The 25,225-nt window shown below is 47.1% G+C and overlaps 1 protein-coding gene across 1 annotated transcript in view; it reads right to left on the bottom strand.

Annotated features, from left to right (window-relative positions):
* The window catches only part of Pax6 (paired box 6), a 28,300-nt gene extending 26,758 nt beyond the window's left edge, over nt 1-1,542 (bottom strand). Inside the window, exon 1 of the mRNA XM_041679119.1 lies at nt 1,406-1,542. The gene's annotated coding sequence lies outside the window, so the exon portion shown is untranslated. The remainder of the gene's footprint in view (nt 1-1,405) is intronic.
* Nucleotides 1,543-25,225: the final 23,683 nt, after the last annotated feature.

The raw sequence follows: 25,225 nt of genomic DNA, 5'->3' as shown, positions 1-25,225 counted from the left end.
GCACCAGAGTGAGACCGCAGCAGAGGAGGTCCCTGGCTCGCCCTGGGCGCGGGGCGAGTACTCCGGTCAGAGGTAATTATGTCACCGCGTTTTCTCGCCGTGACGGCCGAATAAACACAATCTCCAATAAACATCTCTAATGAGGGAGGAGGCCCGAGGATGACTGGGTTTGATTTATGACTGGAGGAGAAGGTCCACTTCCTACTGCGAAGCGGGCAACCTGCTCACACTCTGCTCCGGGAAAAGGAACTGGCGGAGGAGCGGAGCCCTGTCCAGGTAAGGTGCGCAGCCCGGTGGCTGCTTTGCCCGCGGCCTCGCTTGTAGACAGAGGGGACCCTATCAGAGTTCCGCGTGAATCCTAGGCACCTGTCACAGGTACTTGAGATCCAAATGAACTGTCAAAGTGACTCCAGCAGGTCTAGAGAGAGGGCGCCAGGAGCACGCGTGGGAGTGGAAGAGATCCAGGCCAGGCTTGCCCTAAGGCCTCGTCAAACTTCCCCGTGGGGTGCTCCTGTGATCCGACTAAGCCAGCCTGGGTATGTCATATAGCTTAGGGCTTAGCTGAGAGTTTCCAACCGGGCGGAAACACTATTTAGTCTAAGTTTAGAGTAAACTCTTTCCTGGCCCACTTCGGCAAAGTTCCGGCCTTCTGGTAGCCAGAGCAAGGCTGGGCACCCTCCCTCCGGGGCACTCAGCGGCAAGGCTCCCTGGAGCTCACCCGCTTCCCGCCCGCAGTAGCGCTGGCAGTAACCCGCTCCCGGTAACCCGAACCCGCATTCTAGCTCAGTGAGAATCGCTAATTATTAGGTCTTCCGAAGGGAAGCTCAAATCACACGCTGGGGCCTTCGCACGCTGCCCAGCTCTGGAAGTCCGCATTCTTTCGTCCTTTGCTTCTTTAGGCGGAAACGAACCCCAGTATCTCTGACTTCGTTACGGAACATACATCTACACTTTGCTACCTCGGGGAAACTTTTGGGGTGCTTCCATGAACCCTGCGCGAGGCTTAGTGGCTTCTCCAAGCGTGAATGTCGCTTAATTGCAACGGGAAGGCATGTTGCAAACTGCTTGCCCACCGCCTGCTTTTCTTAGGATCTTTAGATTGCAGCCACAGATAACCCCTGCCTCCCCCACCTCACATCACACTCAGCTCAGGGCCAAACAGGAAGTCTTCTCTTGAGACCATAACGATTTGTTACTTTTATAAAAGCAGCGTGCTTAGCGAAGAGACCCCCCCCCCCGTCCCACCCGCGGTAACTCCTCTTCTATCTTTGTAAGCCGTGTTTTAAAGGAAAATAATCAAGCCAGAAGCCAGAGGGCTTCTGCGACTTGAGGACACCGGTTGCGAACAGCGGAGAGGGGCACCGCTACTAACGCTGTGGGTACCAGCTAGAGCTAGGGCGGTTACCTGCGAGCCGAGGGCGGGGTGGCAGGTGAGCCTGGTGGCGCGGGTTCCCACACGTCTTACAGCCGGTTCACAGGGGAAGTAGCAGATTTGACAGTCGGGTTCTACGCGAGGACCTGCCCCAGAGTTTAAATGTCAATGATAAGAAAAGAGGGTGCTCCTGGCAGGCGCTAACTTTCCTTAATATCCACGCCAGCGCTGTCCTCATTGGTTGCCGGGCGCGCGTGACGTCACGGCGGCCAGAGTTGGGTTCAGCCCGGCAGATTAGCTCTCCGGCCCGGCAGGAGCCTCCTTCTCTTCAGTCAGAGTCTGACTCGCTTCATCCCAAGAGTCTTTCGGGGTCTAGCCCCGTAACTGCAGACGCCCAGCTTGCCTCTGGCTAGTATTGTCCTCCTTCAGGCTCAGAGTCAAGCCCCTCCCCCTACTCCCAAGTAAAAAAAGGTCCAGCCAAGTGCTCTGGCCCTCCAGCACAGGGACCCCGTGGTGCCTGCCTTTAAGTTAGTGAGTTATATAAGTGACCCCCTAGCTTGCCCCTAAGTTCTCTAGGGAGTACCTTCATCAGGATGAAGACCACACGGGGTCTAAGGGGACTTCAGCAAGTTCTTTGCACTAGGAGACCCTGTGGGTAACCCCATCGGTCCCTCGCTTTCGTAAGTCACCAGTTGGCTGAGGCTTCAGCAGTGGTTGAGCAAACTCGGTCCCCAAACTGGGCCAAACCTAGGCCTGTTGGCATCTTCCTGGGGAAAGCCCCAAAGCCAGCGTACTCGGGCTTCCCTTGCCTGTGGGACTGAAAAGCTCCATTCATGTAGAAAATGGAGATGATGGTATTTATCTTTGACTTGAGGGTTAACTATTGATTTTGTGGCCTAGGGGGGCAAAAGTGGGGACATGGGAGATTCGGAGGTTAAGATTCTCCTTTCTCCAACTGAGTGAACGAAGAAACTGGGGCAAGGTCAGCCGGATACGGATCCCGTGGTCTTCACACCCTCTGTGGAGCTGAAGACCGCTTATATTTGCTAAGCCTGTCTAATTTAGAATAGATACTGCTACACCCTCGTCGACGTCCCTGCCCTTTCGCGCTCAAGGATTTCTCAACGTCCACTCTCCTCCCTCTCCTGCTTTAGGTCGGTGAGTGACTGAGTGGTCCTTTAGGAGGTGGTGGAAGAGGAAGGGAACAAGCGCAGAACTGCCCTCAGGCCACAGCCTGGGTGGACCAGGGTGTGCAGGTGGTGAGACGCCAGGTCCGAGGGCTGGAGCCTGCACGCCTTGGCCGGATGAGGGCGGTGAAGGGAGAGAGCCTAGCACAGAGGGTGCCAGGGTGCACGCTCTCCAAGTTCTCGCTCCTCCCACAACACACCTGAACAAGTGTGGGACTTAGTAACAGCCCCAGGCCGGCTCCAGGCAGCCCGCTGGCCTGCTCCTTCAGATGTGGCCAGCTATCATTTCAGGCAGACTTTTCTTCTTCCCCTCCTTCTCTTCTTCCTCCTCCTCTTCCTCCTTCTTTTCTTCTTTGCCATCTAAACCTTGTTGAGTGCATCCCGCCTGGGGGTCTGGTTATGTGGAAAAGGAGAAAGAGAGCACACTGGAGAGGTCCAGTGGGGATATTCTTATTTACAAAAGGCTTCCATCCTTCCTTTCTCTAGCTCAACTCAGTGAGTCAAGAGCATCTACTCCCCTGGAGCCACAATAGTGTGAGCCTGGATTCTAGCCTGGTCGAGTCATACCGTGAATCTTGACAGTTTGGAAAGTAGTGTTGAATCCTTTGCTCAGCTTTCTTCACTACCACTAATCATCTCCTCTCCTAAGACCTAGTTTCTCCAGTAAGCCTCTAGCTTCAAACCAGAACCTGGTCCAGTCCTGTCCTCAAATGTCTTGTGGTCCCTTCTATTCCACCTTAAGATGTGGGTGACTGGGATAGGCCTTGCCAGCTTCTCAGTGTCTGCTCCAGCCCCCCCCCCCTCCGCCTTCACCCTGCAGCGAAGTGAAGTCTGTTGGAGCTTGTTTGGAGCTATTAAGCGTGCACGGATCCCTGCAACCCAGCAGGGTGCTCAAGAGTGAAGCTGGAAACGCCACAGCCTTTGCTAGCTTATCTAGATGTCTGTCAATAAAGGGCGCGAGGACTGGATGTGAGTGCGAGCGGTGGAGGCCACGCCAGACGTTGGCCCTCCCGAGCTCCCGGCCAACGCAGAAGCTGCTCTCCATTTGCCCCCGGGCACAAACTGAAGGCTGGAAGAGAGGCAGCGGGCCAGGGGATCTCCATCCAGTAATGGCTTATGTATAGCCACAAGCCTGAGTCTAGCTCTCCAGGTAGCCTTCGACCTTACAGAGCTCTAGAGACCCTACCAGAAGTCTGAGGCACTGGGCGAGAGGGGTAATGTTGGAGACTCTTCTTGGTGCCAAAGACTCACCTAAGGGCTATGGCCTTGCCTTTCTTGGACTCACAGAGGGTATAGGTGCAATAAAGGCAGCCTGGCAGTGTGGTGGAGAACTTGTAACTGCAAAAACTGACTGTGGAGGCTGGCTGTAGTTGGGGTGAAAAGAAAAAGAAACTTTTCTCCCAGGTTTCCCCTTGCCCCAGGCTAGCCTAGACTGCAATTCTCCTACACTTGGGGTGATCCTAAGCTCTGCTTCTCTCAGCAACTTTGATTGCCAGCAGTGATGGCCACAAGTCTGTGGAAGTTCCTGGGGCATCTCTGTCCCCCCACTAGCTCACCACACACACACACACACACACATACACACACACACACACACACACACACACACACACAGAGAGAGAGAGAGAGAGAGAGAGAGAGAGAGAGAGAGAGAGAGAGAGAACTCTTTATAGTCTTAAACTATAGCTCAGGTCTGCTGTTGTTCAAGGTCCACCTGGTTTATCCAGTCTTTCTTGTCTATCTCTGACTCTGTGAAGATCTCACTTCACTACTCTGTGAAGATGAAGCATTTTCTGGTTTGGTAGAGCCCCATCTACTGGATCTGGACTGCAGGATGGTCAATTTGCCTTTTCATTGAGAATATCTCTTTTAAAAAATTGAAAAGTATAAATAACCCCCCCTCCCTTGTTTAAATATTCCAGTTTTCCTTGACCAAGTCTGGGCCACAATTCCTCCTATGAAGTTCTATCTTTGAAGACTAGTATTCCAGGGTGGGTGCTAACCCATAAGACTGGTTTCATAAAGACCTCCCAGTACCAAAAGTAAAAGGGCAGAGAAATGTCCACATGTAATTGAAAAGAATTCTGTTACTACTTACAGGTCATTTCAAATATCTATACAAACCAACCAAAGCCGAGGTCACTTAAGCAATCAAATTAACTGAACACTGCGCGTTCCCTGCTCCCCTTACCCTCCCCTTCACACCCTCCCTTTAAAAAGCAAACTTGTTCTAACAAGATTTTTATTTTAAATCAAAATGGGAGGAATATTTTGTGAATTCAAGCATCAAACAGGGGGACAGTTAGCAAAGATAATATTTGCCACTTCTTTACCCTAGTCTAAAGGACTGCATAATGTCCCGATTATATGCGATTTTGTGGTTTCTGTGCTGTTCAATTATTTTCATGCTCTCGTACAAAGAGATGCCTCACTTAGCCGCCTCTGAGCTGTCTTCTCTACACAGTAAGGAGTTCTGCTGAACCTTTAAGGAAATCTTCAATTCTTTCAGTTTTCTTTCCCTCCTAAGAAAACCTCTGCTGCCATCAATTCAAGAACATTCCACTTGTCTCTTTCCTTTTAAACCTTCTCATATGAAGTCAGTTTGCCATACCATGTTTGATTTCTTTCTCTCTCTTGTCTGGGTGGAGATGGAGACATTAGCTGAATTCCCTGGGGGTGATGGGACGCAATTCTCTGAAAGTAGACAGGCACGTCCTGGATGTTAGAAATTCACTTTTTCTCAACCTGACAAGGCCGGCTTCGATCTACAATTGTATTTGAATGGGCAATGAGCGGAAAGATCTCTCATCATTAAGGCTGCTTCTACTTGAGTAAAATAAGGAGAGCCTTCATTTGCACACAGATTCTCATAAAAGTTGAATTCCCAGCAACTCTTTAATAAAAAAAAAAGAATGGTTTAGTAATTTAAACTGGAGGAGAAAAGAATGGAGATGGGATGTTTCAAATGTATCCCTCCCTTCCCCCCAAAGGGCTACGTGATCAAGTTGACTTTTTTACTTTAAATCTTAAATAAGATGTGAGTTGTAACAAGAGGATTGGCACTTACTCCGTGACCCTTATAATTGGATTAAATATGGACTGAGCCGTACAAAAACACACCAAGATTGACACCTGCCAACTGGACTTCCTTATGATTGATTGTGATGCTTCGTGCTGGCAACAATAATGAAATAAATTGTACGGATAAAACATTTGTCATTTCCGTGCCATGAGTGAGGAAGTCAACGAGTCAGGCAAGCTGTTAGCTGACAGGCACAAGCAGGAGGCAAGCTAAAGAGATAAATAAGGATTCCAGGCATTGACAGGACAAATTATAACTTGTCACAACCTTTTTAAATTCAGAAGTTTTCAATTAACATATATATTGCTGTTACATATAAGATAAGGGGACACTGAGGTAAACACTCTGGGATTACAGGAGACCCTCCTTCCCCCAAGTCCCAAAGGCTTGGGCACTGGGGACCTCTAGGAGGGCAAGAGAGGGTCAGACTGCAAGGCTGGTCTGTGGGGCACTGGATCAGACAGTGAAGCTCAGAAGTGATGATGCTTCTCCTTTGGCTAAGACACCCTCCTCCCAGCCCCACACAAGAAGGGAAGACTGCTTGGGCAAGGCCTTCCTTCCAGATGTGGCACACTGACCCCTACTGTGTCTCTGTCTGCAAGTGTGGAGTTAGAAGTAGACAACTGAGTATCCTACCTGCCATTCACCATCCAAGCTCTCTCTCCCCACCCCCCCCCACTCCACCTCTCTCCCCGCACCCCACTTTTTCTTTTCCTCCTTTCCCCTTCCCAGAAAATCTGAGGGGGCTATCAGCAATGCTCATGGCCCTGGATGCAGACCTAGGCCGGTGGACACTCCTGAGATTTTTGTCTTCTCTTTGGATTTTCAGCTACCCAGCACTGGAGAAAGCCACAGAATTAACTGTGTCCTTTCTACTCAAAACCCAAGAGTCCTGTTTAGCCCTGTCCTTTTGGACACAGTTTCAGTGGCGATTGGTCACTGGTGAGAGGGGTAGGAGAGAGAAGCCCACCTTCACATTAGTTGATAACTAGAGGTCTCTACTCAGTTAGCTGACATTTTTGTGGTGCAAAATTGCAGAGTGAATCCTCTTGGCTACAAGCTAGGGCAGCCAAGGGGTTTCTGTGATTGAGACAGTGGACGTCCTGAGAGGTCTGTACGTGAAGTTTCACGAGTGTGTAGGGGGAATGTAAATTCCATTAATTATCCCTACCACAAGGGAGGCCGACATCTTAGTTTTAAAGTTCGTCTCCACCCTAAACTGGAATACAAACTTCGTGATGTTTCCCCCATCTCAGGTCCCAGGCCTCTGTCCAACTCCAACGAGAATGAAAACGGCGGAAACGGAACTCCCCAGGTTTGTGGCTGATGGGCTCAAACCAGACAGAGGCGGAGTGGAGGGTACCGAACAGGGCCTGGTGGCTGAAGAGCTCCAGGATCAAGCAAGACAGAGATCAAGGCTGGTGGGTGTGTTTCTGAAGGTTGCAAGCCTGGCCCACGTTGCAAGGCCAGCGGGAGCCGAAAGGCCGGCGTGTCCAGCCGCCCCGCGCTGCCTCCCGGCGCGCTGTCTTCTGCCTTGGCGACGTCCCCTTCTCGCTTCTCTGAGAAGTGCTCGGAGCACGCGCCTTCGCTCCGGTTCTTGCTGGGGAGAGGCCAGGCTAGCAATCGAGGCCACAAGGAAAACACTACCGGAACAAGTGTGTCGTGCCCGAACCCCAGAGCTAGTTTTAACCTTCCTGGCGCCTGCACCAAATTAAACATTACGAAGGCCCCGATTCCTTGCAAAGACGAAGCTCAGGAAGGAAGGGAGGAGGGGAAAAAAAGTTAGGTGGAATTAGTTGGAAGCGGGAGCATTCCCCAGCGACCGCAGCCATTAACATTATAATCTCAAACGCCATTTTTTTTATGTAACACTATTGTTAGTAAATCAACTCCTCAGGTCCTCAGAGACGCTGACCCCTGGCAATGCAGTGAAAGTGTAATTATCTCTCTGAATCTTGGACAGATTTAAGAGATTACATTTCAACTAAATCTATATCAATGCTAATTCCCTTTCTCTCCCCCCCCCCCCCCCCCCAGCCTGCAGGTGCTAGGCACCGGGAAATGGCTTCGGGCCCCAGCAGAACGCCTCACAAAGAGGAAAGGGCTTGCTGCGTACAAGGCCAAAAGAAATGAAGCCTCACATAAAATTACACCTTTTTTTTTCTACAAAACCTGGTTCTTATATAGCAAAGTTAAACAAAGCAGTTATGCTAAATTAGCGTTACATAAAGGCGAGTTTAATGCTCGGTTACAGTCAACTGGTGTATCTCTGATGGCTAATTGTCTATCAAAATTAAAGAGAAAGGAACAAATGATTCGTTATAAGGTGTTAAAAGCCTCAACAAAAGGACATTTCACAAATATAATATCGGCAGCTCGGGAATTGCCCACGGGGTTGTTCAGGCCCCGGCCCTGCGCAGCTATGAAAAGTGAGGTGCGGGGTGCTATTTGCCTGGCAAGAGCTCATTTCCTCCCAAATGAGTATAATAAAAACCCAAGAGGCCATATTAGTGTAAAGATCGGGATTAATCTTAATCTGTTGACTGGACCAGGGCTGACAAGGCGACCTTTACAGTCTCTGCCCAAGCTGGGATTGCAGAGCGCTTCTCCAGATCTCCTTCGTCCCCACTAGAACATCATATCCAATGTCCACTATCCAACGACGGGGACAGGAGGAGTAAGCACCGGGCTGAGAAGAGAGGGGGCAGCGCAGATCGCAGATCGGGCTCTTCCCGGCTTTCCCTGGAACTGAGAGGGCCTGGATCCCCGCACAGTCCAGCACGTGCTTTTCTGCTTGGCTGGCCTCGGGGGGCGCAGGCAGGCACTGCCAGCCCTCACCCTCACCTCCCACCCCAGACTGGGAAGGACACAGAGAACAACACGACTCCCTCCGTTTCCCAAGGCGTCACCAGATCCAGAACTCGAAGCATATTTGTTTCCAAAGTTAATTAAACCTGAAAGCAGCCAAAATGCGAGCGCCAGGTACACGGAGGCCGATTTTCCACCCGTGAGCTGCGTCGACACAGCCAGAGAAGCCACAAGGGCCAGCGTGGCTCGTTTCATCCAGAGAAATCTCAGTAAGAGACTCGGGTTGGGGAATAAAAGCTGAAACCAAATCATGCAGCAAGAGTAACAAACCGTCTGGAAAATGGACCCATGGAACCGCAAGAATGTACTTCCTTTTTTACAATCTTTTACAACGTGTGTCCTAAGGAAAATATATTGGAGATAACTGAAATGATTACAATTCACTGCTACCTGACTTTGAATATGAGCAGTCACATAATGGCATCCCCCTTCATACAACAACAGTTTAATTTCCATTCTCCGTCTTTGGAATCCTTGCGCCAGCCGCCCGGGCAACGCGGGGCTAATGCAGAAATCTTGGCTCCCGACTGCATTATTTATGTGGGTCTGGGTGTGGCTGGGTGAGACAGGAACGGAGAAGGGGTTTCAACCTCCCCACTCTTGATTTGGAAATTCCAAGGGACCCTGGACAACAGAGAGCCGAGAGAATCGCTATCCTGGGCCGCTTTGCCCGTCGAGGCTTCGGGCGACGCGAGGTCTGGTTGATTTCTTTGTCCTCAGGAGCTCTCAGACCCTCGTGGGACCATTCCTTCAGCTCCCCCCTAGCTGGGCGGGGTCCAGGGATGGACTTAGGCTGGAACCTTGTGGTGGGTCAGTCCCATTTCTCCCATCCTTCTTCCTTCCACCATCAAGTCTTTCTTTTTTGTTTCAGAGCTCCTAGGGTCCCGCGCAGAGCAGGGTGGGCCTTAGCTCTAGGAGTGGGGGTGGGGACTTGGCGAACTTGGAAGTTGTCTCTGCCTTGATCTGGGTCCAGGCTCCCTGCGGCCACTCCAAACCCAGAGACCACCAGGAAAGAGAGAAGAAAGTCAGTTTCTATGAAGTGCCGCACTCTAGCGTTCACCTTTGAGCACCGCCTCCTAGAACCCTGAAGGCTAGGACGGAGAAGCCGGGACCTGGTCAGCGCGCGCTTGAGCCAGGTCTCTGCAGTGCGCAGGCGCGGATCCGGCCGCCGCCCCTTCTCTTAGCACAGGGTTGAGGGCGCGGATCCGGCCGCCGCCCCCTCTCTTAGCACAGGGTTGAGGGGGGACAGTTCCCGCGCCCCTCTCTGAGCAACTACTGCCTCTTAAAAAAAAAGACCATCTGGTAATTGTCTTTCTTTAGATCTTCCCTTAATTATGCTTTTAATTAAAGATGGTTCAAGGCACCGGACCACATGAAGGGCAGTAATTACAAATTACATTACAAACCCGACAGATGTAGCGCGATCTGCTGGGAAAAAGGTAGCGGAATAAAAATTTGACTAAACTTTGGGATAAATTAATCGGCGGCTTGGAGAACAGAAATGCGGTTCTGATGGTGTAGATTGCAAACAGGATTTAAGTTTTGTGTCATGACTGTTTTCATATTTCTTTGACGTCTATTGATTTGGAGGCAGCTGCAAGCCTTTGTCACAGGAGAGAAGAGCAGTCACAATATATTAGCTTGATGGCATAACTCGAACCGAAGAGACTAGGGGAGCTGCAGTGACGGGGGCGCACGTGACCCCCTGCCCGCGGCTTCCCGGCCCAGCCCTCACTTTAAACTTGTTCTAACTGGAAAGACGAAGGTTGCTCTGGGTTCGTGGTCTGAAGGTGCTTTTCTTTTTGGACTAGGGTGGCGGGAGCTGAGCGGTCGCCGCGGAAAAATCCGAGGGTCGGCGGGGAGCCACTGAGGCTCTTATTGGCGGCTTTGAGCCCGGCTTTTTTGGATGAAGTTATGGGCGGGGGAGGGGGTTCCGCTGTTAGCCCCAAGGCGCTGGGCCAAGTACTCGCTCAGTCTGGCCTATTTAGGAGGCCTTCTCAAGGGGACGTGAGGCTGAAGGACACGTGGCTCCGGAGCAACTGCTTGACCGGACTGACTGTTAGGGGTGGAGACGTAGACTGCAAACTCAAGGGAGAGAACTGGGTCACTCACTCTCTTCGCGAAACCTCGCCCCGACTTCCCTTGCCCCAACTCCATCCTGGTATCACCATAGCCTGGACCATAGCTAGAGTCCACTCACTCTGAGCCAGTAGCTCGCTTTATGGAAAAACTCTATGCCCCATCACTCACCCGTCTATTTACAACGCCGGTGTGGTGCCTCTGGGAGCATGCATGGACAATTAAACACACCCACTTAGGGCGGGATGATGAAGGCTTTCTATTAACTACAGGCGTTCAGAAATTGATGCAAACCTAATTTTGGCTTCTTGCTGGGGATGAATGTTCTCAGGGAAGGTGTGTGATCCAGCCTACTCTGCTAGAAGAGGACCAGACTGCCCTTGCAGAAGACCTGGCGCTTTCTCCCGCTTCTCCTGGGAAGGACAGTTTTCCTTTTGACTCCAGCTCTCACGGTGTCCTTCTTTTCCTTTGTATGGCAGTTTCAGAGGGGAATGGAAATATTTTGACTAGACCTCCCCAGGGGCCTTTTAAACACCAGGCATCGTCACCAGTGCAGTACTGGAGTTCGTAGTTTCAAATTTGGGGTGTAAGAGTCTGTCTTGCTGAGGAAAGGCATATAATTGATGGTGACTACTCAACATCTTATGCAATGAAGCTACGTATTCCCTAGAGATGGCTTACATCTGAGGGGCTGCTACTTTTCCAACAACTTGTCGGTGGAGAGGGGAAAACTCTAAGGGACCTTTGTAAAGGGGTCACAGCAAGTCCACATTTCATTGTTTCACTCCCGTCTCTTCCATCTTCCTGTTGGGGCAGATACAAGAAATATACAGAAATCAGAAATACTATTTAAAAGATTTAAAACTTTTCTATATATTTGAACAAGGACTCCATAACTCCATTGTGATGTATAATGTAAAGCAGATCTTTCAAAGAGATACATGCAGACTTCAGAGAAACCAAAATTAAACGGAAAACAACAGAACTAAGGATCTCCTGGCTTCTGTGTATAATGCAGCTCACATAATACTTTATTGCCAGGAGTCTCAGTCTCTCTCTCTCTCTCTCTCTCTCTCTCTCTCTCTCTCTCTACATTTTCCCAGGTGTTGAAGTATCTATGATCTACAGTCAGAAACTATTTCTAAAAACAAGTGTAGTGCACATATCTTTAGTCCCAGCACTGGGGAAGCAGAGGCAGGTGAATCGCTGTGATTACAGGCCAGTTTGGTCTACAGAGCTAGTTTCGGGACAGCCAGGGCTGCATAATAAGACCTTGTCACAAAATGAACAAATGTAAGACAGGTCATTGAAAACTGAGCTTCAACTTTTGTGGCGTCTGGGTCTTTGAAGTAGAAACAATTTGGTCGTGATTTTTAAATACCTTACTTTCTAAGTTGGTTGTGATCTTTTCAGGGCCTAGATGCCCTCTAGAAAGTACCATGCTGTGTTTAGTCATTTCCCTTGCCATGTCTTCCATTGGGTAATGAGCGCGGGGTGGGGGGAATTCCTGTTGTTTTTTCTTTCCTTTTTTGTTGTTGTGTTTTGGTTTCTCTGTGTAGTCCTGGCTGTCCTGGAACTCACTCTATAGACCAGGCTGGCCTCGAACTCAGAGCTCCACTTGCCTCTGCCTTTCCAGTGCTGGGATCAAAGGCATGCTCCACCATTGCCTATCTTGGGTAGTAAGTATTTTTAGCTAAAACATCTTAGCCATCTCTAAGTTCTTGTAAAATGCTCTATTTGTGATATCTTTTAAAAGAGTAGAAATGTTTATTTTGCTTGTAAGTAATTTCTAATGAATAAAACACGATGCTAAGAATTCAACACAATCATGTGCAATACCCAAAATGTTCCAGAGTAGGAAAAAGAAAAGAAAAATGTGAACGCTGCCTATAGTATTGCTTGTGATGCTAATGTCTCTTTAATGAGAGGAAAGGGATGCTCTGTTTCCTCACTCTGTGTTTCTTCTGTAATATTCACCATCGCTCTGCCAGCTTTTACTGTCTTCCCAAAGCCTGCGTGTACACTGGGTATTCTAGTAAATATAAATTACCACTTAAAAGAGTAAAGCATGGTTACTTTACATCTCCTTGTTCTTGCTCTGCAGACTGTTCAAAATTTCATTTTGTTTTATCTTACAAACCCTCTTGTAGCCATTTCCCCTCCGTTCCATGATGAAAGTGAATGGTAAATGCCATTCAATCTGAAGGAGTGCAAGCCCGGAGAATATAGGTTTGTTCAAAGCCTTCATCGAGTCTATTTTTAGACTTGGAAACAGAACTAGTCTGGAGGCCACATCAGCACACATCTCTGACTCATATGAGGCTGCTTGAAGCAGGTGGCTTTGCGTTCGCCTTGGAAACAGAAGATATGTATGGATGAGCTCATTCCTCAGAGACTGGCCCTGCTGCAGCCACCCTCAGGGGAGAGAGCACTCACTCTGCAGCTGCCTCTCGTTTGCAGACCAGAGAGACTTTGCTCAAATTTCTCTTGCTGTGCCTGCGAGCCAAACAGAGAGAAGCCTGCAACACCTCATCTTTGGGGATTGTCTGCAGCTTTGCCACAGTCCCCGGAGAAACTGGCAATCCTAGAGTTGATGGAGGGATTACAGAGGGCTACAAACATCATTCTCTCTAATCCGTCTGGACCAGATGCAATGTTGGTAACAACCTTTACTTGACAGTCACAGACCATTCAAAGGAGGATAATAGGTAATGGAGGTTGGGGGAGAGAAGGGTGATGATGGAGTCTCTCCGTTGAAAGGATTGCTTTCCAAATCATGGAGTCAAGTGAAAGACGAAACATTGCCTGCTCATGTCTTTTGAAGTGATTTCTTCTCTCTTTTGGGGGCCCTGCTGTACATTTGGGTAAGAAAATGGACGCATCTGTTTACCAGGAAACCCTACTTTGCTGCTAGAATTGGTCAGTGTTCAGCTGTTTGGATGTTGTGGCTTATGCTTACTTCTCTTTCCCTGCTGAGAGCTGTGAGGTTAGGCAATGAGGAAGCTTCATTTGCATTAGATAATAACAATCAGGGATGAGCTGGACTCAATGCTGATTAAATAAGGGCTCCTATCCCTTTTTGAGAGCTTCCAGATAACCAGAGCCACAGGCATATGGGCAGGTCAAGCAAAAATCTGAAGATAAAACCACACGTGCAGGAAATCCCATCATGCATGCAGTTACCTTCCTCGATGAATTCAGCTACCCCCACCTACACGGTGAAGTTTACAGCTCCGCTTACGCTGGCACTCACAGCTGTGTCGTGTCCAACACTAGTCCAGGCTGCTTTGGGCAGTAAGTGTAGAGAGACACTGAAAATGTTGGGGGGCGGGCACAGATCTGGATGGTGGCAAAGACTTCATGGAGTTCTTGGGAAAAACTGGGAGACAGGTAGTTACTCCCCAAATTCTGTATGTGTCAGGAACATGTCAGGCACGTTTATTTCATCCACTAGTTATAATATGATTACTTAAAACATATGATTCTAGATTCATATAATTCAGACTTGTAAAGATGAAAAATTATTTTTGAAATATTTTTCTTTCTATCCTGCCATCCTTCCACCTGATTGTTTTAATGGGAATAACCAGTGCTACCAGCTCCTTGTGTATAAAAGAGTTTTAAAAATACAGATTTTTGTTGTTGTTTTTTGTTGTTGTTGTTTTGTTTTCAATACAGAGTTTCTTTGTGTAGACCTGGCTTCCCTGGAACTCTGCAGACCAGGCTAGGCTAGTCTCCAACTCAGAAATCTGCCTGCCTCTGCTCCCTGAGTGCTGGGATTAAATGTGTTGCTACCACGCCTGGCTAAACTTTTTTTTATTTGAACATGACTTCCACAAGTTGTTCTTTGACCTCCACATTTACAGAAAATAAAATAAAAAAATGTAAAAACAAAAATTAAATAATTTATTAGAGCATGGTGGTCCATGCTTATAATCCTAGCACTTAAGAGGCAGAAACAGGAGGATCAGGATCACTAGTGAATTAGAGGCTAGCCTATGCTTTGTGAGATCCTGTCTCTGAAACAAAACTCCAAACCCTTGCATTCAGGTATGGTGGCACATACCTATAATCTCAGAATTTAGGATGCTGAGTCAATATCGAGAGTTCAAAACCTGAGATACATACAGAAACATTTCACACACACATACACACACACACACACACACACACACACACCTCACAAACCCCAGTTCTTCCCAGGGAACTTTGTTGAGTTGGATTTAACTGACTCTTATATTCCTTTCAAACACGGAGATTTGTGGAAAGTTATATTGTATGCATTAGTATTTGTTTTATAATTCATCCATGGCCTAGAGAGATGGTTCAGTGGTTAAGAGAACTGGCTGCTCTTCCAGAGGACACAGGTTTAATTCCCAGCATGAAAGAGTCTTTCTCTGTCTCATGGGCTCCCAAATAATGACATGGAGGCTTGTATTAATTACCAAAGCTTGGCCTATAGCTTAGACTTGTTCCTGGCTAGCTCTTACAACTTAAATTAATCCATTTCTATTTATCTGCATTCTGCCACGTATCTCATGGCTGTTTCCACTCCTCCTGAACACCCTGCTTGCTCTGTGTCTCCTGACATCTCTGCCTTTCTTCTTCCCAGAGTCCTCTCTGTCCTCAGAAGTCCTGACCAACCTATTCCTGCTTAGCTATTGGACATTTATTAGCTATTTATTAAGCCAATCAGAAGGCACTTTGGCAAAAAACATTTTCACAGTATACAAATAAATATTCCACAACACAAGCACCCACATGGCAGCCCACAACTGTCATAACTCCAGCTCCAGGGGATCTGACACCTTCACACACAGACATACATGCAGGCCAAACATCAATGCACATAAAAATTTTACATATATATAAAATATAAACATATACACATATGTTTCATTCAATGTATTCCCAAAACCAATATATTTACAATTTTTTCTTATAGCTTTTTACAATAAGTTTTATTTTTTTCCTATCCCCATTTGATAGGAAATAAATACAAAATCTCAGTTTAAGCAACTTGTCCAAGGTAAGTCAGCTAGTAAACAGACTTTGGTTAAGGCCATCCTACAACTTAAGCCTGAGGGCACTCTAGCCAGTCTGAGCACGGCAAACATGGCTCTGGCAGGCCTGTCCTTCTCTCCTATTTTCTCTGTCTTGCCAAAAACTGTTAGATTACATCCCCAAAGCTAACCATCAAGGTCTATTCCCTTATTTGGCCACTTCCTCCTCCTGAAACTGACTACCAAGGTCCCCAGTATCAAAATACTGAAGTAGAGCAACCCAAAGCCCCCTTCGGCTCAGCTAATTAACATGCTCAGTTAAAGTTAAACACCTCATTCTAACAGACTTTAACCTTTTGCCTTTATAAACCACATTTGCCTATGAGCCACTTCTCTCTCCCCGTCTATCCAGAGGTAGTCCTTTGTCTCCCTTCTCTGGGAAAAATACCCCTTCCCTCTCTCCCATAGTCCCTTCCCCTTCTCCTTTGTCCTCTGTCTTTATCCTTATCTCTGTCCTCTGTCCCTCTTGGGCAAATCTCTTTTGTGCTGAGAATTGGTCTTGGCGGTCCTGAGCCAATATCAATCCTTTTAAAGTCTTTTTGAGGTATCAAACGATAATAGGTACCTGCACACTTTGACAGAATTATTTGCTATAAACTCTTTTTGAAATAATTTGGAATAAGTGATTTATTTCTATGATGTAAACTTTCCTGCATTGATGTGAGGTTTGCAACAACTGGGAAAGTGATGTTATAGAAATATCAGTTATAAAGCCAGGTGGTGGTGGTGCATGCCTTTAATCCCAGCACTCAGGAGGCAGGGGCTGGAGGATTTCTGTGAGTTCAAGGCCAGCCTTGTCTATAAAGCGAATTCCAGGACAGCCAGAGCTGTTACACAGAGAAGCCCTGTCTTGGAAATCCAAAAAGAAAGAAAGAAAAAACGATCATCAATTTTGTAAACATTTGTTGCTGTGGAGTTTAAAGTATTGTTGTTTTTCTTTTTGTGTTTTGGAGTTACTCATTTTGGAAGGAGGCCAGAATTCAATATCCTCTAAGTCCTTGAAGAAACAATAGGCTTCGGATACTATCTTGAGCTGCTTGTTTTAGTTATGGTAGGGCTGGGTTCCATAACAGATGGCTGCAGGCATTAAAGACTCATTTCTCCTTTATCTGACATTTGTGTCAAGGGCGGCAGCCTTCATGTGGTTGTCCAGAGATATAGATTCCTCTTGGGCTATTGCTTATGATGGGCCACAGATTGTTCCAGACTCTAGTTCATGGGAGGTGGAAAGAGTGCTTGGGTTATGCTTAGGATCTTCGGGTCTACTCTGGAATTGATGTGCATCTATCCCTTCTGCCTCATCTCTTTGTCCACAATTTAGTCATGTACCCAAGGCAAACTACAAGTGAAACAGGTCATACCATATCAGTCTACATAGACAGAAAGAGAAGAAAGGACAGCTTGTGCAAAATGGCGAGCAGCATCCAGATCAACAGCCAGTGCTGATGGGTTCCAAGCAGCGATGGTTGTGTGGGTTCTAATTATATGTTAAATGACTTTCTATGGTTCTGACTTTTTAAGTTTAACTTATTTTAAATTATGTGGAGGGGTTGCACAGATGTAGGTGGAATTACTTTTAGGAGACCATCAGCCCCCATATAATATCATGGAGACTTATTAGTTTTGAAAGCTTGGCTTTTAGCTTAGGCTTATTCTTAACTAGCTCATCTAACTTAAATTAACTTGTTTCTATTAATCTATGTTTTGCCATGTGGTTCTTTACCTCTCCTCCATTCTGTACGTCCAACTGCCTCCTGGTCTTGCTGATACCTAGATTCATCCTAAGCCCCTTTCTCTGCCCAAAATCCCACCTCTCCTGCCTAGCTATTGGCCAATTGGTTCTTTATCAAACCAATCTGGTGCCTTAGGCAGGCAAGAAGAAATAGTCCCTTTGAGACAGGGTTTAGCTATGTAGCCCAGGCTAGTCTCAAACTCATCTTGCCTTCATCTCCCGAGTGCCAGAATTACAAGTCTGTGCCACCCTAACTGGCTGTACTTTAAAGGACTTTTTAATGGACTGGATAAGACATGGAGGAAGATTGTACAAAAACAACATCAAAGTTTTGGTCCTAGGAACTGGAAGAGTGGATTTGCAAAGACAGGGAGAAATAGGGAGGAGGTTTACAGAGAAAAATTTCAAATTTGGAATTCAGCTTGTTGAACAACCACATAGAATGTCATATAAAGTCTGAGCTATGAATCTTGGGTCTTTTTAAAAATAGTTTATTTTGGTCTCTCTGTCTCTCTTTCTTTTTATCTCTTCTCTTTCTTCTCTCTCTCTCTCTCTCCCTCTCTCCCTTTCTCCTTTAATAAATGTTTTATGGCTAAAAAAATAGTTTATTTTTATTTTATGGACATTGGTCTTTTACCACATGCATGTCTATATGAGGATGTCAGATCTCCTGGAACTGGAGTTACAGACAGTTGTGAGCTGCCATGTAAGCTCTGGGAATTGAACTCAGGACCTCTGGAAGAACAGTCAGTGCTCTTAACCACTGAGCCATATCTAGCCCTAAATCTTTGGTGTCTTAAAACTATGAAACTGAACGAAACCCGGGAGTCAATTGGTTTCAGCAGAGCAGCGGTCTAAGCTTCGAGCCACATCATCATTAGGGGACTAGGAGATGAGGAGGAACGTATCTAGGGGATTGAACGAAGCGTCTGGTGAGGCAGGCCAATGACTGATGAAGGGTAGGTAGTACATAGGCTACCAATGAGGAAAGTGTTGGAGACAGGAGAGTAATCAGCTACAGACTGACTATAGTCTCAAATGCTGTAAGTAGGTCGTTGGGTGAGAACTGAAAACTGACTGTTGCATTTGTCAGTCTGCAAGGTGTTTGGCAAGCTTGTTACAAATTGCTGGGTGAGATGCCTAGTGAGGATAAAGAGCTGGCTGAAATTAAATGGGAGAGAGAGAGACAGAGACAGAGATACAGAGAGAGGGACAGACAGACACAGAGAGACAAAGAGACAGAAAGACAGAGGAAGACAGAGACAGAAATACACACACACACACACACACAGAGACAGGCAGAGACAGACAGAAGATGGAAAGATACACAGAGAGACAGACAAAGAGACAGAGACACAGAGACAGAGGAAGACAGAGACAGAGATACAGAGAGAGACAGACAGAGACAGACAGAGAGACAGAGATAGACAGAAAGACAGAGATACACAGAGATACAGACAAAGAGACAGAGACATAGAGACAGAGAAAGACAAAGAAGTACACACAGAGAGAGAGACAGACAGGGACAGAGACAGACAGAGAGAAAGTCAGAGAGACACACAAAGAGACACACACGAAGTAAGAGAAGATTGGGTAAGAGATGGGGCCCTTGTTATCTAATCTGCATAGCAAAAGGAACAAAGTTCCGAGGGGTGAAGGTCTGTGAGAAGGAGGCAGGGTCACTGGGTTGAATGACTCGAGGAATCGTTGAAATGATGAAGCAAGCTGGAAAGGTCGAAAGTGGGATTTGGAAGGCAGGCATAGTGGCACCTGCTATAATCCCATCACTCGGGAGTCAGAGGCAGCAGGATCACTACAAGTTCAAGGTCAGTATGGTTAACGTAGTGAGTTCCAGGTCTTCCTGGGCTAGGATATGAGCCTGTCTCAAATGGAAAAACAAGCAACAAAGTGGTTGCTGCAGTGAGGTGAGAGGAACGGTGAGAGGAACAGTAGAGGAACGATGAGAGGTGCCATCCAGTAGCTGCTGGTGTGGTCGCAGCTGGAGCAAGAAGTCAGGAATAAACAAGAAGCATCATGGGACAGGATGGATGCTAGAGAGAACAGCTGACGTCATTCAAGAGATGGGCGTGTCTGGGGCCCTGGGACCTCAGCCACCAGGTGAGCAGGAGGTACATGCAGTGTAAGAGTAAACAGTGCCTGGCTTCTTAGCCCTTTGGATGAAATCAAGTGTGTCTTTGTTTTTATCACTTACATATCTTTTATGTCCATTTTCTGAGGGCCACACAGTAGGCGGACTTTTGGAACAGGAAGAAGTCTGTTCCATGACCGGACCTGGTGTTGTGGCAACTCCAGGAACAGAACACCTCAAGGTTCGATGGTGGCGCACGCATCCCATCACTCCCACCATCCCAGCACTCGGGAGACAGAGGCAGGTGGATCTCTGTGAGTTCGAGACCAGCCTGGTCTACAGAGCTAGTTCCAGGACAGGCTCCAAAGCCACAGAGAAACCCTGTCTTGAAAAAAAAAACCAAAAAAAAAAAAAAAGGTTCAAAAAGAAAACAGAGTCAGAGCCGGGAGATTTTAGGGAAGATCGGGATGCAGGCATAAGAGTGCCCGCCCGGGAGGTCAGGCTTTGCAGTTCTGAGGGGCATGGGGTGAGGGCAGTGACCACCTGAGGAGGGTTCAGAGGAAGAGCAGGACATCAGGAAAGAAAGTGAAAGAAAGGATAGAGGGCAGAGCTGCAGGCGTCACGGAAGGCATCCAGGGCCGAGCGGGATTCCGCCTGAGTGGAATGGGATGCTGAGTCTGTCTGCTAGACTTTTTTTTTTTTTTTTGACAGGGCCTTATGTGTCCGGGTCCGTCTGGGGACTCACATCGCATTATTGGAGATGAACATCTCATTTGCCTGCCTCCGTCTCCTGAGTACTGAAATTATAGGCATGCATCACCACAACTGTGAGGTACTGGGGTTCAAACCCACGGCTTCATGTACAGTAAGCAAGCACCCAACCGAGCCACATCGCTAGTCCGAAGGCCTTGGGGTTTCTGGTTTGCTCTTCCTGCAGCCCTTTTCCTTCGGCTCTGTGGGACGGTGCCTGCTGGCGCTCCTGAGTTCTTTCTTTGCTCTGCCATCACTCATCTGCTTTCCGGGTTACCTACTGCCCCTCCTCCGCTCCTCCATTCTTTTTCCTCCTTCGTCTTTTGCTTTCCATTTATTTTAATTCTTTTTAAAAATATTTTTTTATTTATTATATACACAATGTTCTGCCTCCGTGTATGCCTGCAGGCCAGAAGAGGGCACCAGATCTCATTGTAGATGGTTGTGAGCCACCATGTGGTTGCTGGGAATTGAACTCAAGACCTCTGGAAGAGCAGTCAGTGTTCTTAGCCTCTGAGCCATCTCTCCAGCCCCCATTTTAATTCTTTCTTCATTTAGAAAATGAGACATAACATCTCTCTGCCCCTCCCCCCTCACACACATACAGGGGCAGGGGTTGCTCTCTCAGTAGTGATGAAGAACAGCGTTTCCACGGGGACACCTTGCTGCCTCATACTACCCGTATGAACCAGATCCAAATAAGGGAGAGAAAGTCTCTTTAAGGGAACTTTGTAGCCAGGTATCCGTAATTAAGCTTAGTCTGTGAGCTCAACACTCACAGGACAACCTTCTGCATGCAGGACACTGAAGGAGGCTCCAGGAGACTTTGTAAAGAGGCTGTGTGAGAAACTGGAGGAAGAGGGCTCTCAGAAGCAGATTTCCTAGTGCTGACCAGCGGGCACAATCCACTCATGCTAGAGTAGCCTCAAAAGGTCTCATGATAGCCTGCCGCTGAGTTATCAAAGATCACCCACAATTGCCTAGCTTAGAAGAGTGTTTTGATTAACAAGCAAATCTGCTTTTGCTTATAAAGATCAGAATTAAAGGCATATTAAAATCAGAAGAGTTTTCAGGAACATATCTAGAAAAGAAGCACTCAGGTAGGTGTAATATCATTTGGGAGTCATTTTTTTAAAAGATTTATTTATTTATTATGTATACAACATTCCTTCCATGTATGTTTGTATGCCAGAAGAGGGCATCGGATTTCATTATAGATGGTTGTGAGCCACCTTGTGGTTGCTGGGAATTGAACTCAGGACCTCTGGAAGAGCAATCAGTGCTCTTAACCTCTGAGCCATGTCTCCAGCCCCTGGGAGTCATTTTTTAGCAAAGGTAATGAGAGGGAAAGCTTTGGGAGAACTGTGGAGTGGCTCAAGAGAAAAGGAACCCAGAGAATAGAGAACACTAGAGCCAGGACTTGGGAATGTCACCCTGCGCCTTTCTTCTCCTATTCAGCTGCCTCCCCTAACCTAAGGACACTGTAAAAAACGATCTGGTTAATTAAAGGCAGGAGCTTGCATGGAGAACAGTTTCCTGTGCCAATGTTTTCTCCACCTCTGGCTCTTTTTGTTTGTTTGGTTTTCGAAACAGGGTCCCTCTGTGTAGCACTGGTTGTCCTGGAGTTCCCTCTATAGAAGACCAGGCTGGCCTCGAACTCAGATCCTCTGTGTAGCACTGGTTGTCCTGGAGTTCCCTCTATAGAAGACCAGGCTGGCCTTGAACTCAGATCCTCCTATCTCTGCCTCCTGAATGCTGAGATCAAAGGCTTGTGCCACCACCACTGGATACCCTTGGCTTTTTAGTGCAACTCATTCCAACACTGGTGGGCTCAGTTCTAGCTGGACTTGAGAACAAGTGGGCTCGGAGGCAGCAGAGTGTAATACTTCTGAGACCAGAGGTTACCACTCAGTGGTGCTGTTATTACTCTCGCCTGACTTGGTTTCCTATTCACAACCAGCCCTTGCTTAATTGAGGCTCTATATTCAATCCCATGTCCCCAAACTCAGTTCACTCTGTATTGGTCAGGGTTCTCTGGAGTCACAGAACTTATGGAATGAGTCTCTCTCTTTCACCACACGCGCACGTGCACACACACACACACACACTCACACACACACACACACACAATGGCTGACTGTGAATGGAAAGTCTAAGAATCTAGTAGCTGCACGTTTTTCTGCTATAAACGATTCCACAAAGGCTTTGCTGGGCAGTACATTTGTTCCAGTGCCAGGATTTTGGAAGCTAAATCCTTTAGAAATCAAGGGGTATGACACACTAGATGTACATTTCAAAATTTCATAGACACTGACAAGCTGCCGGTCCCCCCAAACTGTGCACCAATTTATACTTCCCCAACAGTGTGTGGATGCACCTTTTCCCACACCCCGTAATAACTGGCCTCTCTCCGAGGCCTGCAAAGAAGCGACCTGTCAGATGGAGGAAGAGCCCGACGAGAGTGTGTGTGCACTGAATATACCTGACACCTCGTTGAGTCCTCAGGCTTATTCTGCTGACCTTGCTGCTGTAGGCAGGGTCCCCTTTCTCTCTGGACTCTGTAGGGATCCTGGCTGAGGGACAGTTGATGGGGCTACCAAAGCACTCCTTTCACTTTGATTTAGAATCTGCTTCTCAGTCCCTTGCTCCTCCGGATGGCATACCCCGACGGCTGTAAAGACTGTGTTTGCATTCTAGCTGGATCCAAGCATTAGAGACAGTGTTTATTCATTTCCACCAGAGAGTGTTTTCAGGCACGGAGCACTCCCCTCAATCTTTAATTGTAATCACAGAATCAAAGGCCCACTGTCACCTCAAAGGCTCACGTGGGTCCAAACATCCGAAAATCTCCTGTTCTTCATTCTACACGTGCAATGCAGATAAAGGGCTCCATTTCAGAAATCCTTCTCCACTGCCGTGGCCCTGATTTAAAATAAAACGCAAAGAGAGAGAGAGAGAAAGGTAATGAAGCCTGGGACCCTTTGAAGCACCAATAATTTGCATGAACAATAATGTCCACTTTTGTTTTTAAGACCACTTAATAGACTTCATTTCTCAAACCCCAACCACAGATTAATCTTTCCCAACTAAGTTCTTAAAGGGTACAGAACAGGCACAAGTTTATTCTGAGTACTTGGGGCAGTAAAAATAATGTGTTTTTTAATGAGCAGTAAAACTCCTGAGATATAAGAACCCACACACAGAGTGGGGGTTTTCCAAAGAAAAGCCATGTTTCTCTTCATTTAATGTTTGGTATGTATCTGTGGATACAGGTGTGTGTAAAGATGTACACACACATATCTGCACATGTGTGCACCGGAGGACAACCTCGAGTGTTACCTGTCCTCAGTGCTCAAATGCCATCCATCTTGCCTTTTGTTTCTAAATAGAAAGAGAGATCATTTATTAAGAAATAGAGCCGTGCTGTGGTGGCATGTGTCTTTAATCCCAGCACTAGGGAGACAGAGGCAAGTGGATCTCCATGAGTTCAAGGCCAGCCGGGTCTACAGCATGGGTTCTTGGACAGAAAGAGTTACAGAGAAACCCTGTCTCAAGGAACCAAAAGAAAAAGAAAAGAAAGAAGCAGAAATCAGCTGCAAAGCTGGGAGGGAAGAAGGGAGCTAAAGGAGAAACCAAGCAGAAATGTCCGAAGGCTGACACCCTCTTCTGAGACACCAAGTACTTTAGGTCAGCTGCAGTGAGTCCCAGGGCTCTGCTTGTCTCCACCTTCCCAGGGCTTGGGTCACAAGTGTGTGTCACCGGTACCATGGCAGACTGCTGTCGGGGTTCTGGGGATGACACTTCAGTCCTCCTGCTGGTACTGCGAGCTCCTTACCCAGTCATCTTCCCGGTCCAGCCCAGCTTTAGTTTTTATTCTTTTCTTTTTAAAGATAGTGTGTGTGTGTTGTATGGTGAGTGTATGTGGTATGTGACTGTGTGTGTGGTGTGGTGTGTGTGTGAGTATGTGTGTGTGTGTGTGTGGTGTGTGTGTGTGTGTGTGTGTGTGTGTGTGGTGTGGTGTGTTCTCAAAGCATTGAGCCCCGGAGCTGGAGTTACAGGCAGATGTGAGCAGTAGGTACCAGACAGCTCCCCTGCAAGAGCAGCATGCAGTTTTAATCCGTGAAACTTCTCTTCAGTGCTCCTCTTTGCTTTGTAAAAAAGAAGATTGTTCTTTTACAAAGTTGACACATTTATGGTACAACTGAGAAAATCGGGACACGTCTGGATGGGCCGTGCTCCTAAACAACACTCAGTAGGTTAAAGCAGGAGAACTATGAGTGGGCTACCCTGGGCTACATAGTGAGACTCTGTCCCAAATACATGGATATGCAACTAATGATGTCTTAAAATACAGAGCAATATGGTGGAGGAAGTTATGGAGTTTGGTTTTGGAGACAGGGATTTACCATGTAATTCTGGTTGGCCTGGAACTCACGCTGTAGCTCAGTCTCTGTTTCCTCAGTATAGGGGATTGCAGGCTTGCAGCACTTTACTCAGCAGTTAGAATATTCTAGAAAGGTATAGCATGTTAGGACAGTGTCTATTTTTCCATACAAAAGTAGACATTGAGCCGGGCAGTGATGGCGCACACCTTTAATCCCAGCACTTGGGAGGCAGAGGCAGGCGGATCTCTTGGAGTTCGAGGCCAGCCTGGTCGACAAGAGCTAGTTCCAGGACAGGAACCAATTGCTACGGAGAAACCCTGTCTCGAAAATCCAAAAAAAAAAAAAAAAAGTAGACATTGGCATTAACGTTTACCATGATTGTGATCAGTGCAATGATCTCAGTTTTAATTTGTATATTTTTATTAATGAAATTTGACCCCTTTTTAATAAACTTTGTTTATTAAAAAGTAGAGATTTTATTAATTATGTTTAACAACCAATAGGCTAAAGAGACGGTAAAGTGGGTACCATCCCTGGAAGCCATGCGTGGGGTTAGTTTTTTCCTTCTTTGGTCAATTGGACATAAGCTAAAGTCATCTGCCAAGAAGGATGTCAACT

The sequence above is a fragment of the Microtus oregoni genome, unplaced genomic scaffold (genome assembly GCF_018167655.1).
Source record: "Microtus oregoni isolate MIOR12 unplaced genomic scaffold, Mior012 000031F_ref0000149, whole genome shotgun sequence".
In the NCBI taxonomy this organism is placed as follows: Eukaryota; Metazoa; Chordata; class Mammalia; order Rodentia; family Cricetidae; genus Microtus; species Microtus oregoni.
The sequence above is the reverse complement of the archived record's forward strand: the minus strand, read 5'-3'. Positions and strand labels throughout refer to the sequence as shown.